The sequence below is a fragment of the Camelus dromedarius genome, chromosome 19, assembly GCF_036321535.1.
Source record: "Camelus dromedarius isolate mCamDro1 chromosome 19, mCamDro1.pat, whole genome shotgun sequence".
NCBI classification, from domain to species: Eukaryota; Metazoa; Chordata; class Mammalia; order Artiodactyla; family Camelidae; genus Camelus; species Camelus dromedarius.
This window is the reverse complement of record NC_087454.1, coordinates 14,877,534-14,893,637: the sequence shown is the minus strand read 5'-3', so window position 1 is coordinate 14,893,637 and position 16,104 is coordinate 14,877,534. Positions and strand designations below refer to the sequence as shown.

Genomic DNA, 16,104 nt, shown 5'->3' with positions numbered 1-16,104 from the left:
TAATTATTCATTTAAAAATATTTTCTGTTCCCCACTCTACAGATTTATTATGAACTGTTGGAACTTATAAATGTTAACATGGGATGATACCACCACCCCACTTCATCCATAATGAATTGTTTTACTTTTTTTTAATGATTTTTTTGTACTACTGATTGTAAATGGGTTTATTGAAGAGCTTTAAGCTTTTTCCATTAAAAATGAAAGTAAGCAAAGGCCCAATGTGGAATAACACTTTTAAAATATATTCATGGGGGGAGGGTATAGTTCAGTGGTAAAGCATGTGCTTAATTAGCATGCACAAGGTCCTGGGTTCAATCCCCAGTACCTCCATAAAAAACAAAAATAAAACCAAACAAAACCTAGAAGTAACAAAAAATTTTGAATAAATAAAAATATAAATAAATATAAATATAAATATTCATTCATTCTGTACTGTACCCTGATGATCTTGAAGAACTGAGGTTGATGTTAACAGGCTCATCTACAGTGGAAAATGGTCCAAAAGATGAATCTGCAGATAGTGTATGAGAAATCTTTCTAAATTTGAGAGTCAGCAATTAGGAGTAATGATGTAAAATGAAAAAAACTAAGTCCTACAATTATCTTCACCACAAACTCACTGCATGACTCTGCTAAAGTGAATCCACACTACAAGTCAAGCCTAAAAAATAAACAGTATCAGAGTGAAAAAGACAGAAAATCCCACAGTAAGTCACTGTGTGTTAATAAGTTCACTGAAATAAAAGAGCATCATAAAAGTAAAACATGTTGGCCAAGGGAAAGAATGAAATGCTTGTAGCTATGAAGAGAAAAGAATCCGTGCCATTTATGTTGAGCTACTTCCCTGTGACAACAAGGTAACGTCAATCAGCCAGAAAAGCCAGTCATTCACCCACAGTGTAGGTCTTCACTCCATTTTACCTCCATTCTATTTTTTTTTAAGGGGAAAAGCAGGTAGTAAGTTCAAATTTAGCAAGTAGATATTCCTTTTATTTATTCATTAATGCATCAAACATTTATGGAACAAATGTTTATGTGAAAGCACTGGGATAACCCATGAGGGAGGTGTCGATATGGTAGTCTCTGCTTTCAGGGTACTTATAGTCAATTAGAAGAAATGTAATAGGTAAATAATTATATAAGTAGTAAAGGTATGACAGCTATATTAAAGATACAGTTATGTGCTAGGGATGTTTAGGAAAGAAAAGATTTTCATTCTGAACGGGGGTTTTCATTTCAATTTTTAAGTTAAAATCTAATTCTACATTGTATTGTGAAATGATATCCACTCTCCTCTGGAAACAATTTGGATCTGGGTTATGTATTAACTTGCAGCTATAAAGCATCAGAAATAATCAATCTAGGGAGATGGAAAAATCACATAAATTCTAAAGGTCTTAAAAACAATTCTCAAGGGTGAAATCTTGTCCTACAACCCCTGTATTACGACTTCACACCACCACTTTATGGCATGTAAATCTTAGGAACTGTAAGAGGTTATAAATCGCTCGATCCCGTAAGATAGCCAGGTGTCCTTCGGTAGACCTTTCTATGTCTCTGTTTCTCAACTGTAACATAAAGGGATTAAGCTCAGAATCTCTATGATCCTTTCAAGGTCTAATATCTTGAGATTCTAAGACTTTTTACATGGGCCATTTTTCATATGACCAATTTTCATTCCACGAATAAATGTTGTTAGGTTACCAGTTCCACATAAAGAGACCATATAGAAGTAATTGGATCCCCATGGAAAAGCAGTGCCCTGTGTGTGCCCCACGCCTCATAAGCAGTATACGATGAGCATCTGTGAAGCCCATGCAAAGTAACGACAGACTTGGAATCTCCATATTTATCCCAAAACAGTATTTTTTTCTTATTAGAGATACACAGATTATACTCATTTGCTGGCTGTTGGCACAAAATTGAGAATATATCTTAAAAACACACCACTTCTTGATGAAAATGGTACTTGTACACAAGGACTGGATGGCTATCAAGACAGCAGAATGGCCAAATAAATTTTAATAAAAGAAAATTTAATACAGAATTTAAGGTTCTGTTTATTTACAAGATGTATTTCAGTCTCCAGCTCCACCAAACCTGCAACCTAGCTGCCAAGTCTGTGTAAGTACATTGTTGCTGTGGGAATCACAGAAAGGGCTCAACCTCCTAGTGAGTTAATGATGCAGAAAACACAGCACAGCAATCTATGGAGCAGCCAGGTGTTTGCAAGAACCCTTCTAATAACCCTCACTGTTTCCTACTTTCTATCCCGTGCTATGTAGACTTTCTTCTCTTACACTCTAAGTTCACGTCTGATTTATCTTCTATCTGTCGCTATGACTCTGGTATTGCTATTTCTCAGACAACAGGTGCCCAACAAATATTTCCTGAATGACTCATTAGAAAATATATTAGAAAATTTTTTTTTGCTCTTTAAATAGACATTTTATTATATCCACAGGCGATAAAATCCCAGAGCTACTGTTAGGCATGTAAATATAGATCCTCCTAAATATTTTTTTTTTACAATTTTACATTTACATTTATTTATTTAATACAATGGAAATACAAAGGAGAAAATTAAGTCTCAATAAATAAAGGACAGGGCTAACCTTTTCCAACTTTTTAAACCTTTCATGCTTCCAGAAGAGGGAGAGAAAAAGGAGCCATTTTAAAAAATGCTAGAGCATTCTGTTCCTCTTAACAAGGCCTTCCCTCAGGAGACACAATTTAATCAAAGCCCATGCTGCTGAGGTTTTATCAGAGCCTAGCAGACCTAGGGGAAGGGATATACCCAATGCCAGAATCCTGTAGCCATCCTGTCCACTCAAAGCAGGGAGGGAAGAGAGTAGGATGGAAAAGCTTGTGTGAAGTTCACAGCCCAGAGGTATAGGTTCATTACTAGACTAAAATTTAATCTTAGAACTATAAAATGCTTTTCCTTCCCACACACCTCACCACCACATTGCTAAAGACCTATTTACAGCAGTTCCTTTTACATAGTACACCACACCTGCTTATCAAGAAAAAATTACAAGACATACTTAACAGCAAAAACCACAGTTGGAAGAGACAGAGCAAGAATCAGAATCAGACTCAGACATGGCAGAGATGTTGGAATTATCAGATCGAGAATTTAAAGCAACTATGATCAATATGTTAAGGGCACTAAAAAGATAATGTAGACAGCATGCAGGGGCAATGTAAACAGAGAAAATTCTAAGAAAAGAATCAGAAATACCAGAGATCAAAAACACTAACAGAAATAAACAATGCCTTTGTGGGCTTATTAGTAGACTAGACATGGCTGAAGAAAAGAATCCCTGCATTTAAGAACATCTTAATCAAAAGGTCTGAAACTGAAAAGCAAACAGTACAAAATACCGAAGAATTGTGGGCCTCTTAAAAAAGATGTAAAATATGTGTAATGGGAATACTAGAAAGAGAGAAAGGAACAGAAGAAATATGTGAAACAACAACAGAGAATTTTCCAAAATTAATGTCAAACACCAAACCACAGACCAGGAAACTCAGAAAAAAACACCAACCAGGATAAATGCAAAACAAAACCAAAACACAACAACTATACCTAGGCATACCACTTTCAAACTATGGAAAATAAAAGATAAAGAAAAAATCTTGTCACAACATTGTAAAATGATTATAAATCAATAAAAAATGTTAAAAAAAAAAAAAAAGAAAAAATCTTGAAAGAAACAAGAGGGAAAAGATACCTTCCCTATAAAGGAGGTAAGAATTACATCTGACTTCTCTTTAGAAGCCATTCCAACAAAAAGAGAATGAAATGAGACAAATATTTAAGAGTTGAGAGAAAGAAAACCCATCAATCTAGAATTCTGTAGCCTATGAATGTATCCTTTAAGAGTAAAGAAGAAATAAAAACTTTCTCAAACAAAAATGGAAAAAAAAAATGTGTTGCTAGTAGACCTGCCTTGCAAGAAAGATTAAAAGAAAAGTTCCTTAGGAAGATGGAAAATGATGTTAAGTCAGAAACTGGAATCTACATAAAGAGTATCAGAAAAAAAAAAACAAATAAACAATAAACCATTGTTTCCAGAGACAATAAGTGAGTAACAAAAATTGCTATGTATCTAGACTCCTATACCATTAATAAATCAAAGGCTAAAAATGAGGCCTAATGGCAATCAATGCTAGTTTAAAATATTACTATGTTTAATCTCTATAGGTTCATCAATCAAATTTGGAAAACATATACTGGTATTCTTTTTCTGTGAACCTAATGGTTTAGGCTCATTTTAGATATTAAACTTTGTATGTTGTATACTTTAAAAGATGAGTAATAATCAAAACAAGTGCAGCATATTTTAAGACTCTTCAAAAAGCAATAAAGGAAAAAGGAAAACAAATGGCGAAGAACACCTCTGAAAACATGTTTCTACAGATTAAACTTCATGACCTAAGCCATTTCTAAGAACACAAATGAAATTAAAGAAAATACTAAGTCTATAAAATGAGAGATCACAAGAGAGATAGGGATTAAAGAAAGAAATGAGGAGACAGCAGATTAGGAAATGAAAAATGATTTGGCAGAACTTGAGAGAAGATGCAAATAATAAAGCTGTCACAAAATTAAGTCTGCATTGGAAGCAGCAAAATGGAGAAGGACAGAAGAAATACTTAACAGAAGTGAACAAATACTCAATTCCTAAAGAAAATAGCATGTTATGTAATACAAAGGTGATTCAACATAGGCATAATTGGTGTCTCTAAAAGGTGAGAAAAAATAAATACCACAGAAATTTTTTTAAATGTTTAATTCAAAGAAACTTCAGAAACCAAAGATGATTAAATCTGCCATTTTAAGAAGAAAAGTTACTATATAATTAACAACCAGACTCAATAGTAAAACTATTGAACTACTAGACTTCACATATAAAGAAACCATCTGAAAAATCAAAGCAGAGAAATCAAGGTACTTTAAAGGGGAAAATAATCAGTTCTCAGAATGTCTTAGAGCAGGTAAGCTATACATATGAAGCCCCAAGGAAACAAAGTGTAGTCCTAAATTAATATACCCAGCCAAAATATCATTCAAGTATAACATGGACATTTCCAGGATATACAAAAGCAGAGTCATAGTTTTCATAAGGCTTTCTTAAAGAATCAGCTAGATTTGTCCTCCTGATAAGAAGGTAAACCAGACATGGAATTAGGTAACTTCCTCCCCCACAGTGCAAGGCTGGAGATGTCACAGAAGTGAAAGGGAAACTGATGGGTATGAGGAAGTATCATAGAAACCTCAATAATCCTCTGGGTGAAACAGAAGGAGCCCAAGTCCTGGCACCTATGCTGAGGACAGGAATAGAAATTCAGAGTGTGAAGGCTAGCAGCCACACTGGGAATGGACAGCACAGAAAGTTTTCTATTCATTCTTTATTGCCCCCTTACATCACTGTATCACACTGTTGAGCACTCCACTGGCTCTGAGGGATGAAAACATCAATACATATGTATGTACATTCATACATACATAACATAAAATAAAATCCACAGTCGTATCAAGCTAGCAGTAGCCTGGAAGTCACTTGAGAGCAGTGTCCTGACCAGTGAGGGAGTGGATAAGAACAAGTGTAGGCCCACTGTGGACCCTGAGCATTTCCACTCTGCTGAAATACCTTGAGGACCAGATAATTACAACTCATAGAACCAGCATTTGGGAAAGAGCAGTGACTGAACTCAGGTGTAAGGAAACTTCCTAGGTCAAGTTGATACAGCAGAAGGAAGGACATGGGAGGGGTCCCTCCTGATGGACGGCAATACCAAAGACTCTTCTCCCTGAAACATGTTCCCCTTCTGAAACCTTCCAGGAGGGATGCAATCTAGTATTTTGCCAGTATTTTTTTGCCCAAGAACGCATTACTAAGACCCTAGGGAAATGATCTCATGAGGAAAAATAATGAGGCATTTAAACACAAATTCTATTTTAAAAATTCAAGAAATTGAAAGAATTAAAACAGACAAAGCAGTTAATACACAAGACAGATGAAGAACTTAAAATAAGTGTAATAAATGTCTTTGAAGAGATAAAGGAAGATATTTAGATAGGATACAGAAATGGGTCATCATGTGGAAAAAAACTAATGGAGATACTGGGTATGTAAAATGAAACAGATCAAAAAATTAAAAGGCAACCTACTTAAGGGGAGAAGATATTTGCAAACCATATTCCAATCAAGGGTTAATACCCAAAATTATGAAGAACTCATACAACTCAACAACAATAACAAAAGCAAATAATCCAATTAAAAAAATCTATTCACAAGACAACATTTCTTCAAAGAAGATATACAGATGGTCAACAGGAATATGAAAAGATGTCCAACATCACCCAAACATCAGGGAACTGTTAAGTCGATTCCTCACACCCATCAGAATGGCTATTATAAAGACAAAAAATAAGCTCTGGCAAGGATGTGGAGAAAACAGAACCACAGCACACTATGGGTGGGTATATAAATTGGTGCAGCCACCGTGGAGTTCCTCAAAACATTGAAAACAGAACTATCATACAGTCCAGAATCCCACTTTCAGGTATTTTTTTCAAAATAAACAAACACAGTCATTCAAAAAGATATATGCTTCCCTATGATCACTGAGGCATTATTTACAACAGCCAAATATGGATACAATCTAAGTGTGCACTGGGATGAATGGATATAAAAAGATGTATTATACATACAATGAAATACTACTCAGCCATAAAAAAGAATGAAATCTTGCCATTTGTGACAACATGAATGAACTCTGAGGTTATTATGCTAAGTAAAATAAGTCCCACAGAGAAAGACAAATACCGTATGGTTTGTCATACAATACATATCACACATGCATTCTAAAACACAAGACAAATGAAGAAACAAAACAAAATAAAACTCATAGATACAGATGGTTGCCTGAAGGGAGGGCTGTTAGAGGGAAAACAAAATGAATGAAGGGGATCAAGCCCTAAAGAATTCCAGATAAAATGAAGTTACGGAGATGTAATGTACAGCATAGTGACTACAGTCAATAACATTGTATTGTAAAGTTGAAAGTTGCTAAAAAAGTAGATCTTTAAAAAGTTCTCATCACGAGAAAAAAAAATCTTGCAACTTTGTACAGTGACTCACGGTTACCAGACTTATTGTGGTGATCATTTTGTTCTTAGAGAGTAACTACCAAAATAAAGAAAAAAAATCAGCCCAACATTAAAAATGATGATTTAAGACAAATTCGAGTTGAGGAAGAAAGAAATATAAAACAAGGGAGAGGGTATAGCTCAAGTGGTAGAGCGCATGCTTAGCATGCACAAGGTCCTGGGTTCAATCCCCAGTACCTCCATCATCATCATCATCATCATCATCATCATCATCATCAAATAAATAAACCTAATTACCTTCCCCTACCAAAAAACAGAATAAAAGATCTATATTCATATCACTGTTCAAAAAAATAACAAACAAGAAAGAAATATAAAATAACTCTAAAAAACCCCAACAATTTCACAGTTAAATAATAAAATAACTTGTAATCATTTTCTTGAGAGGTTAGCAAATTATGGACCCACAGGCCAAATCTAACCCTGAGCCTGCATCTGTTAGTCAACTCTTACAGAAACACAGCAACACTTATTCATTCACATACTGTCTGTGGCCGCTGCAACAACAGAGTTGAGTGATGTGACAGACCCAACGGCCTGTAAGCCTGAAATAAAATAGTTACCATCTGGTCCTTTGCAGGAGAGGCTTGCTAACCCCCCAATTCACACAATGAGGAGGGAGAAGGAAGGGCAGCACTACCTAGAAAAACCTTTATGCTATAATATTACATGAAACATTCTATAAATATACCATCATAGTAAATGGGAAGAACGACTGGCAGGAAGTAGCAGTTGTATTTGGGTAGTAGTAACGTGACTCTTCTCTTTCTCGCCTCTATTTTTTAACTTGGGGGGAAACGTGATTGCAATACCTTTGTTTTACTTTATCTTGTGACATTAATTTTCTGAATTGGAAGAATATGACAACTACAAAATCATGAAAAGGCAACATGAAAGCAGGAAACAATGTGAACTAAAATTCAATTTCAAGATACGGACAAAACTATCGAAAGCATGACAAGCTTGCCTACGTGAAACTGGTTATTTAAATCCACAAAAGGAAAAGGAAAATTACCATACTCTGTGAGGAGCTACTTATGGCCACTAACAGAATAATAACACCACCTTACATTTGCACAAAATATTCTGGTTTATAGGCGTTATCTCATTGAATTATAGACTAAGAAGTAGATATTTTTATAGCCTTCTCAAAATGGAAAGGAGGTGAGACTAAGCACCTTGGCCAGAGTCAAAGAGATTTCAAGGGTGTGAAATAGGAATAGAAAGCAGAATTTTCATTAACATTATTATCGCATCCACTTTACAAATAAAGGCTTTCAGGCTTCTCTTAAGGAACTAGAAATTTAAATAGCTGATATATTTTAAATTACCAAATAGTTTTCCTTACTGGTTTGTTGAAAATACACTGAGTAAAGTGATATTGTGTTCACTTTTGTGTTATCACTTCTTCAATTAAATTAAGTAATTTTGCATTCAGCTTAACAGGTGACATTTGTTACTGAATTCCTTTCAAGTAATCATTTTTAAATAAAAAAGATTTTCAATCATTCCCTAAAAAAATAAAGTCCACGTGGGCCACGAACAAGAGAGACTCAAAAGAAAATAATCATTATTGTGGCCTATCTCTCTTGGTTTCATGTTAAGGTAATGTTTTATTTAACTACTTGCAATTTTATAACAGTGCCAGAATATGATACAAAATATCAGTTTTCAACATGACAAAACTGCTTAGACTTCAGTCATCAACTCCTCATGTCTCCTGGAAGATCTGTTTAGGGGCATATGTCTTCCCTCAGGGCTACCTTAATTCTCAGGTTCTAAAGAGCAATATGAAACTCTGTTGGATTGTCTCACACAACGAAGAAGAATCCTTTCACTCTACTCCTTAAGCTTGATAAGCACGATGCAGTAGTATAATGAACAAGGCTGCCGATACCAACAACAAAGTTTAATTATTTTGCTGGGAATATTTCTTATTGTTGTAAGAAAAAAAAAGTTAAACTCCATTTCATTGTAAATAATAGCTTTGTCCACTTTTTCCCCATCACTTGTTTTTGAAACCTCATAATGTGTCACAGGCCAGGAAACCTTCATGAGCTCTTGTGCTAAAGAGGCCCTCACGACCAAGGAAAGCAAAGGCAAAAAACCCACCGAGGTTCTGGGCACGTAGCCCTCAACATCACCTTCATTAGGGAAACTTCTCTGACATGTAATGTTTAATCTCTGCAATACACGATGCTTGTTTTCTAATTCTTACTATATACGTGTGTCAATAAAAATTTCACATTACTTAAGATGAGTTGAATTGCTGCTCAAGGAAGACAATGCTTTGGTGTCCAGCAAGTTCAAGTATCCAATAACATGTTCATGTTTAACCCTGAGGTTAAATTAACTCTGTATCAGGAAGCAAGTGCGACATGATTGAACCTCAGCATTTCAGCATGAAATGCAGAGATTTATAGTGTGACTTCCATGGTCTGCTCTGTCTCAGCTTCCTCGACCATAAAACCTACAAAGCCCCCAAATGCTTCTAGTGCCTCCCATACCCCAGGCTCTCCATCCTCCACGCCTTCATCCTTGCGGTGCCTCTTCCTGAAACACTCTCCCCACCCACCTGCTCTTAATCTGTAAGACCAAATTCCAGTGTACCCTCTGATTTTCCCTGAAGTCTCAAGTGCCTTCTCTGTGAAATATTCCCCAATCATCCAGGCAGACTGTGGTCTTATCCCCATTTCTTATTCTACTATTGCACCTTTTTCTACCATAACAATTATATTGAATTGCAATCATTTGTTTGAATGTCTGTTTTTCACGTTGCCCTGCATGACCCTGCATTTGTCAGTTCACATTTATTTTAATCCCTTCCCACATTGCCTGGTATAAAGTAGGATTCCAAAAGGCATAGGAGACAGATGAACGAAGTAAGTAAGTTCATTTAAACATGGCTTCTTTGGAACGTTATATACACCTCAGGTTAATCAGCAAAAAAGTTCTTCTTCCCTGGAATTCATTAACGATGCCAGGAAGAATTCAAGCTAAGAAAATGAGCATAGACACACTGTTGGAAGGTGCTACATTTTGTCAGCCTTTCCTGGGATAAGAACTATTAATCCATTTTACTAGGGGAGCAAAAAGAGATAAGACTTCATATAATGCTTCACTTGTCTTCCATTTTGAATTAAGTCACCCTCCAAACACAACTCAGAAGCAGCGAAAGGGGCCTTTAGCACGATTTGGCAGCATGTGGTATTAAATAATGTCTAGACTCCATGCGATTTTCTGTACTGTGTATCACAATTCAACACAGCTAAGGGGCTGAATAAATCCACAGTAATCCATATAATCATACTGCAACTTTCTCAAGAAATTTGACCCCAAAATAAAAATGAAGTCATTGCTACCTTACCCAGAACTTCACTAGGAGTTAACATTATGTAAATTAGCTTTTCTTTAATACAGCTGTGATATTATAAAAACAAGAGTCTGTTGGCCATCTTGCCTGGATCAAATCTCATTTTTTGACAGTTATGACATATAATTCTGGAGATACTTATTTTCAATTTAGGTGCTGTTGCTATTTGTTTTTGTGCAGATTAACTGGACATTACAGTAAGATTGAATTTTAGGTCTAACTGATAACATATAAATCCTTCATTTTATATATGAGAAAACTGAGGGCTGCTGAAGTGGTGATAAAATCCAGGCCACCCAGGCATCCATGTATAATCAGCACCAGGCTTTGAACTTGTGTCTCCTACGACACTTACTGTTTTTAAGATACTATGACATCCTACTCTTTTACTTAGATTTATCCTCCCTATTAAAATTTTGATCTTAAATACTAATTAAACTTTTGTCATTGGGACTGTTAAAATGATTCCATCTGTTAAATAATAAGCTAATTTTATTCTCATGTGCTATTTTAAAAAGTGAACTAGACTTTCCTAGCAGATTGTCTAGAGGCTTTAGCATTCAAGACATCTAAAGGACTCTTAGGAACCTTCCTTCTGTCAGTATGACTTTCGGTGGGCGATAAAGGGACCATGCAGAGAGGGAAATGGGTCTGGTCTTCATGAGGACAAGATATAATCACTACTGGCACCCAGAAACAAAGTATAGTGAATTCTCAGTCAAAGGGCTGGCATTCTGATTCATGAAACATTCACCAGTTTCTACAACACTATTTTTTCAGAGTTAATTGTCTTATGAATTAGATCAGTACAACTCCACTAGAGTGAAGTTTCTCACCTGGAGCAGTACTGTGTTTCCTAGGGGGCCATCAGGAACTGTGTTGCAAGGAGTGGCTTTCTGGTTGTCAGAATGCCTGAAGAGAGCTTACTGCATGTGGGGGATGAAATGTTCTGCAGTAATCAGACATTCTGCAAAAGAAGTCACTTCCTACCCACATGCCAACAGGACTTTCCCCGAGAACCACTGAGCCAGAAAGAAAGCACACCTGAGCCTTCTGTACTAGCCTTCAAAGGAATTTCAAGCTCCTGAATTGAGTAGCTGGTTAATACTGAGGAAATTTACTAATTTCTCACAAATCTTTGTTATAGATTTATGTTCCTAAACTTATTACAGGCATACCTTGTCTTATAGTGCTTTACAGGTTTTTTTTTTTTAAGTAAATTGAGAGTTTGTGGCCACCCTGCATCCAACAGGTCTATCAGAGTCATTTTTCCAACAGTATTTGCTCACTTTGTCTCCTGTGTCACATTTTGATAATTCTCACAAGATTTCAAACTTTTTCACTATTATTACATGTTTTGTGGTGGTCTGTGATCAGCGATCTTGATGTCACTATTGTAATTGTTTTGGGGGTACCGTGAACCATGCCCATCTAAGACGGCGTACTTAACCAATAAATGTTGCATGTGTTCTGACTGCTCCACCAACTAACCAATCTCTGTCTCTCTCCCCCTCCTTGGGCCTCCCTATTCCCTGAGACACACGATATCAAAATTAGGTTACTAATAACCCTACAATGGCTTCTAAGTGTCCAAGTGAAAGGAAGGCTTACTTCAAACCAAAAGCTAGAAATGATTCAGCTGAGCAAGGAAGGCATGGGGAAAGCAGAGACCAGCTGAAAGCTAGGCCTCTTGTGCCCGCTACTGAAGTTGTGAAGGAAAATTTCTCAAAGGAAATTATAAGTGCTTCACCAGTGAGCACATGAATGATGAGAAAGTGAAACAGCCTTATTGCTGATATGGAGAAAGTTTGACTGGTCTGGACAGAAGATCAAATCAGCCACAACATTCCCTTAAAAAACGGACTAATCAAGAGGCCCTAACTCTCTTCCAGTCCATGAAGCCAAGAAAGCTAAGAAGCTGCAGAAGAAAAGTTTGAAGCTCCCAGAGGTTGGTTCATGAGGCTTAGGAAAAGAAGCCGTCTCCATACGTAACAGTGCAAAGTGAAGCAGCACGTGCTGATAATAAGGAAGCCGCAGCAAGTTATCCAGATGACCTAGCTCAGAGAATTAATGAAGGTGGCTACACTAAACAACAGATTTTCAATGCAGATGGAACAACCTTCTGCTGGAAGAAGAGTCATCTAGGACTTTCATAGCTAAAGAGGAGAAGTCACCGCCTGGCTTCAAAGCTTCCCAGGACAGGCTAATTCTCTTGTTCAAGGCTAATGCAGCTGGTGACCGGAATTAAAGCCAGTGCTCATTTACCATTCTGAAAATCCTAAGCCCCTAAGAATTATGCTAAACTACTCTGCCTGTCCTGTATAAATGGAACAACAAAGCCTGGGTGGCAGCACATGGGTTGACAACATGGTTTACTGAATATTTTAAGCCAAATGTTGAGACTTTATTCTCAGAAAAAGATTCGTTTCAAAATATGACTGCTGACTGAAAATGCACATGGTCACCTAAGAGCTTTGATGGAGATGTCCAGTGAGATGAATGTTGTTTTCATGCCTCTAACACAGCATCCATTCTGCAGCCCACAGATCAAGAAGTCATTTCAACTTTCAAGTTTCATTATTTAAGAAATACATTTCATAAGGCTACGGCTGCCATAGACAGTGAGTCCTCTGATGTATCTGGACAATATAAATTGAAGACTTTCTGAAAGAGAGTCACCATTCTAGATGCCATTAAGAACACTCATGATTCATGGGAAGAATCTTTTAATGCTAAAATATCAACAGTAACAGAATTTTAGAAAAAGTTGATTCCAACCCTCATGGATGACTCTGAAGGGTTCAAGACTTCAGTGGAGGAAGTAAGTGCAGATGGGGTAGAAATATCAAGAGAACTAGAATTAGAAATGGAGCCTGAAGATGGGACTGAATTGCTGCTATTTCAAGATAAAACTTTAATGAATGAGGAGTTGCTTCTTATGGCTGAGCAAAGAAAGTGGTTTCTTGAGATGGAATCTACTCTTGGTCAAGAGGCTGTGAAGATTGTTGAAATGACAACAAAGGATTTAGAATATTACATAAACTTGGTTGAGAAAGCAACAGCAGATTTGGAGAGGACTCACTCCAACTTTAAAAGAACTTCCACTGTAGGTAAAATGTTATCAAACAGCATTGCATGCTACAGAGAAATTGTTCATGAAAGGAAGCATCAATCCATGAGGAAAACTTCATTGTTGTCTTATTTTAAGAAACTGCCAGAGCCACCCCAAACTTCAGCCACTGATCAGTCAGAAATCATCAAAATCCAGGCAAGAACCCTCAGTCAGCAAAACGACTATGACTTGATGAAGGCTCAAATGATGGCTAGCATTTTTTAGCAGTAAAGTATTTTTAATTAATATATACTTTTTTTTAGATATAATGCTATTACACGCTCAACAGACAACAGATTAGTGTAAACAAAATTTTTATGTGCGTTGGGAAACCAAAAACATTGTGTGATTCACTTTATTGTGATATTCACTTTACTGAAGTGATCTGGAAGTGAATCTGCAGTATCTTTGAGGTATGCCTGTACTAAGTAATCTTCCTTATTGCATTTATTCCATTTCTTGTGTTTTTCTTATCTTAAGGGATAAGATAATGAGAAAAATTAAAGATGGCTAATTATTAAAAGACTGTTTATTAAAAAAATTAATTTTGCTTTTTGTCAGCTATTGCTAACCAAAAAAGACCCCCCAAAATGCTGCCTTGGAGTTACAATAAACTTTGCTTTACCAAGGATTATAGAGAAACCATTGAGCAAACATGATGTAAGCATCAGATACTGATGGTCTAAGTTGAGTGACGAGGTAATGAGAATCTAAGGAGAAATAAGCCAGTGAAAAGCCTGCTATTGAGGACAAATGCACAGGGTAGCAATGGTTTCAGAAGACGGTCACTGCATGTATCTGTTGCTTTTTACATGACACTTCGATAGAACTGAAGTCAAGGTGAAAGCACAGTGGCAGTAAGCCAAAGTCTTAGAGAGGTCCTTATCATCACAGCCATCCCTGGCCAAAGGTATTCCAAGAAAGAACCCTCAAATCATAAGGGCATCCTTGGGATACAGGGAAAGGCAGGATAACTGATTGGAGTAATTCTTTCTTGTGTGTTGTGCCCCAATACCTTGATCTCTCCATGAAGAACCTAGGTGTTAAAAAGGCTTAAGTTGATGAATTTGTGTGGCTGAGTTAGGAAGATTTGGGACAATCTGATTTTTTTTGGGGGGGGGGGCTGGTCATTTAACAATTTCCCTGAGATTAGGACCAGTGCTAGAATTTAAAAAATGGAAATAATACACACTTAGGTAACCAAACACCTTGAATCTGGAAATTAACTAAAAACAAACACACAAAACAAACAAACAAAAGGCAAAACAAGACCTAGAATCACAGATACAGAGAACAGACAGGTGGTTGTCAAAGGGGAGAGAGGTGTGTGTGTGGAGTGCGTAATGAATGAAGGGGATTAAGAAGTACAAACTTCTAGTCACAAAATAAACACCTTACGGAGGTATAAAGTACTGCATGGGGAATACAGTCAATAATATTGCACTAATTTTGTGTGGTGACAGATGATAACTAGACTCATTGCGGTGATCATTTCTCACGTTATCTGAATGACAAATCACGATGTTGTACACCTGAAACTAATACAATATTGTATGTCAATCATACCTCGACAACTTTTTAAATGAGGACAGAATAAAAATGAAAACAGATGGACACACATCTTCAAATGCCAACATTTGTACCTGAGACTTACAATCTGGAATGACTCAATCAGGTAGAACGCAAAAATCTTTTCTAGATTTCATGGGCTTTGTCCAGTCTCCAAACCTTCATTGATCTTTCATTTAAACTCATTATCACACCCTCCACATTACCCTTTCCACTTCTATTCCTAACTCAAGGGCTGTAAGAAAAACTTGTACTCCTAATTAAAAGCTGCAAATCCATTAAAATAAATTTTAATTTCAAGACATGTCAAACTTATACTATATGTAACATATAAGCAACAAGATTTACTGTATAGCACAGGAAACTATATTCAGTATCTTACAATAATCCATTATGGAAAAGAGTCTGAAAAAAAAATGTGTAAGTGAATCACTTTGCTGTAATCTGAAACTAACACAATATTATAAATCACCTATACTTCAGTAAAAATTGTCAAACTTGGTTATCAGTACTATTTTAGGGATTATTATTATTTTTTGCATATTTGCTCCTCTCTGAAACAAAAGCTGGCTTTCCTACCTGTAGGAAATAGCTATATGAGAAAGGAAATACATCTGAGGAATTTCTGGCCATTGAGATATTTGGTGTCAGCAGTGCTGTGATTGTCCATCCATGGGCAAAACATTTTACTGCCCTATTTTTATGTAAAATGTGCTTAGAGTATAAAACTTGTCTAGATCCACCAGATTCTGTATCTACATTGTTCTTTCATCTTCATTCAACTTATGCCTCCATTAGAAGAGAGAAGAGGTTCTCCTTCATGTTTTGAAAATGTATACGCTTGTCACTTTTTTTATACACTAT

At 36.3% G+C, this 16,104-nt stretch overlaps 1 long non-coding RNA gene and 1 other non-coding gene across 2 annotated transcripts in view; one reads left to right on the top strand and one right to left on the bottom strand.

The window, feature by feature from the left end:
* The window catches only part of LOC105089123 (uncharacterized), a 515,140-nt gene that overhangs the window by 374,836 nt on the left and 124,200 nt on the right, over positions 1-16,104 (bottom strand). The gene's annotated exons all lie outside the window — the stretch shown is intronic.
* Positions 257-333, top strand: TRNAI-AAU (transfer RNA isoleucine (anticodon AAU)). Its single transcript is given in 2 exon segments — positions 257-293; positions 298-333. It is a non-coding gene; the product is annotated as a tRNA-Ile (tRNA).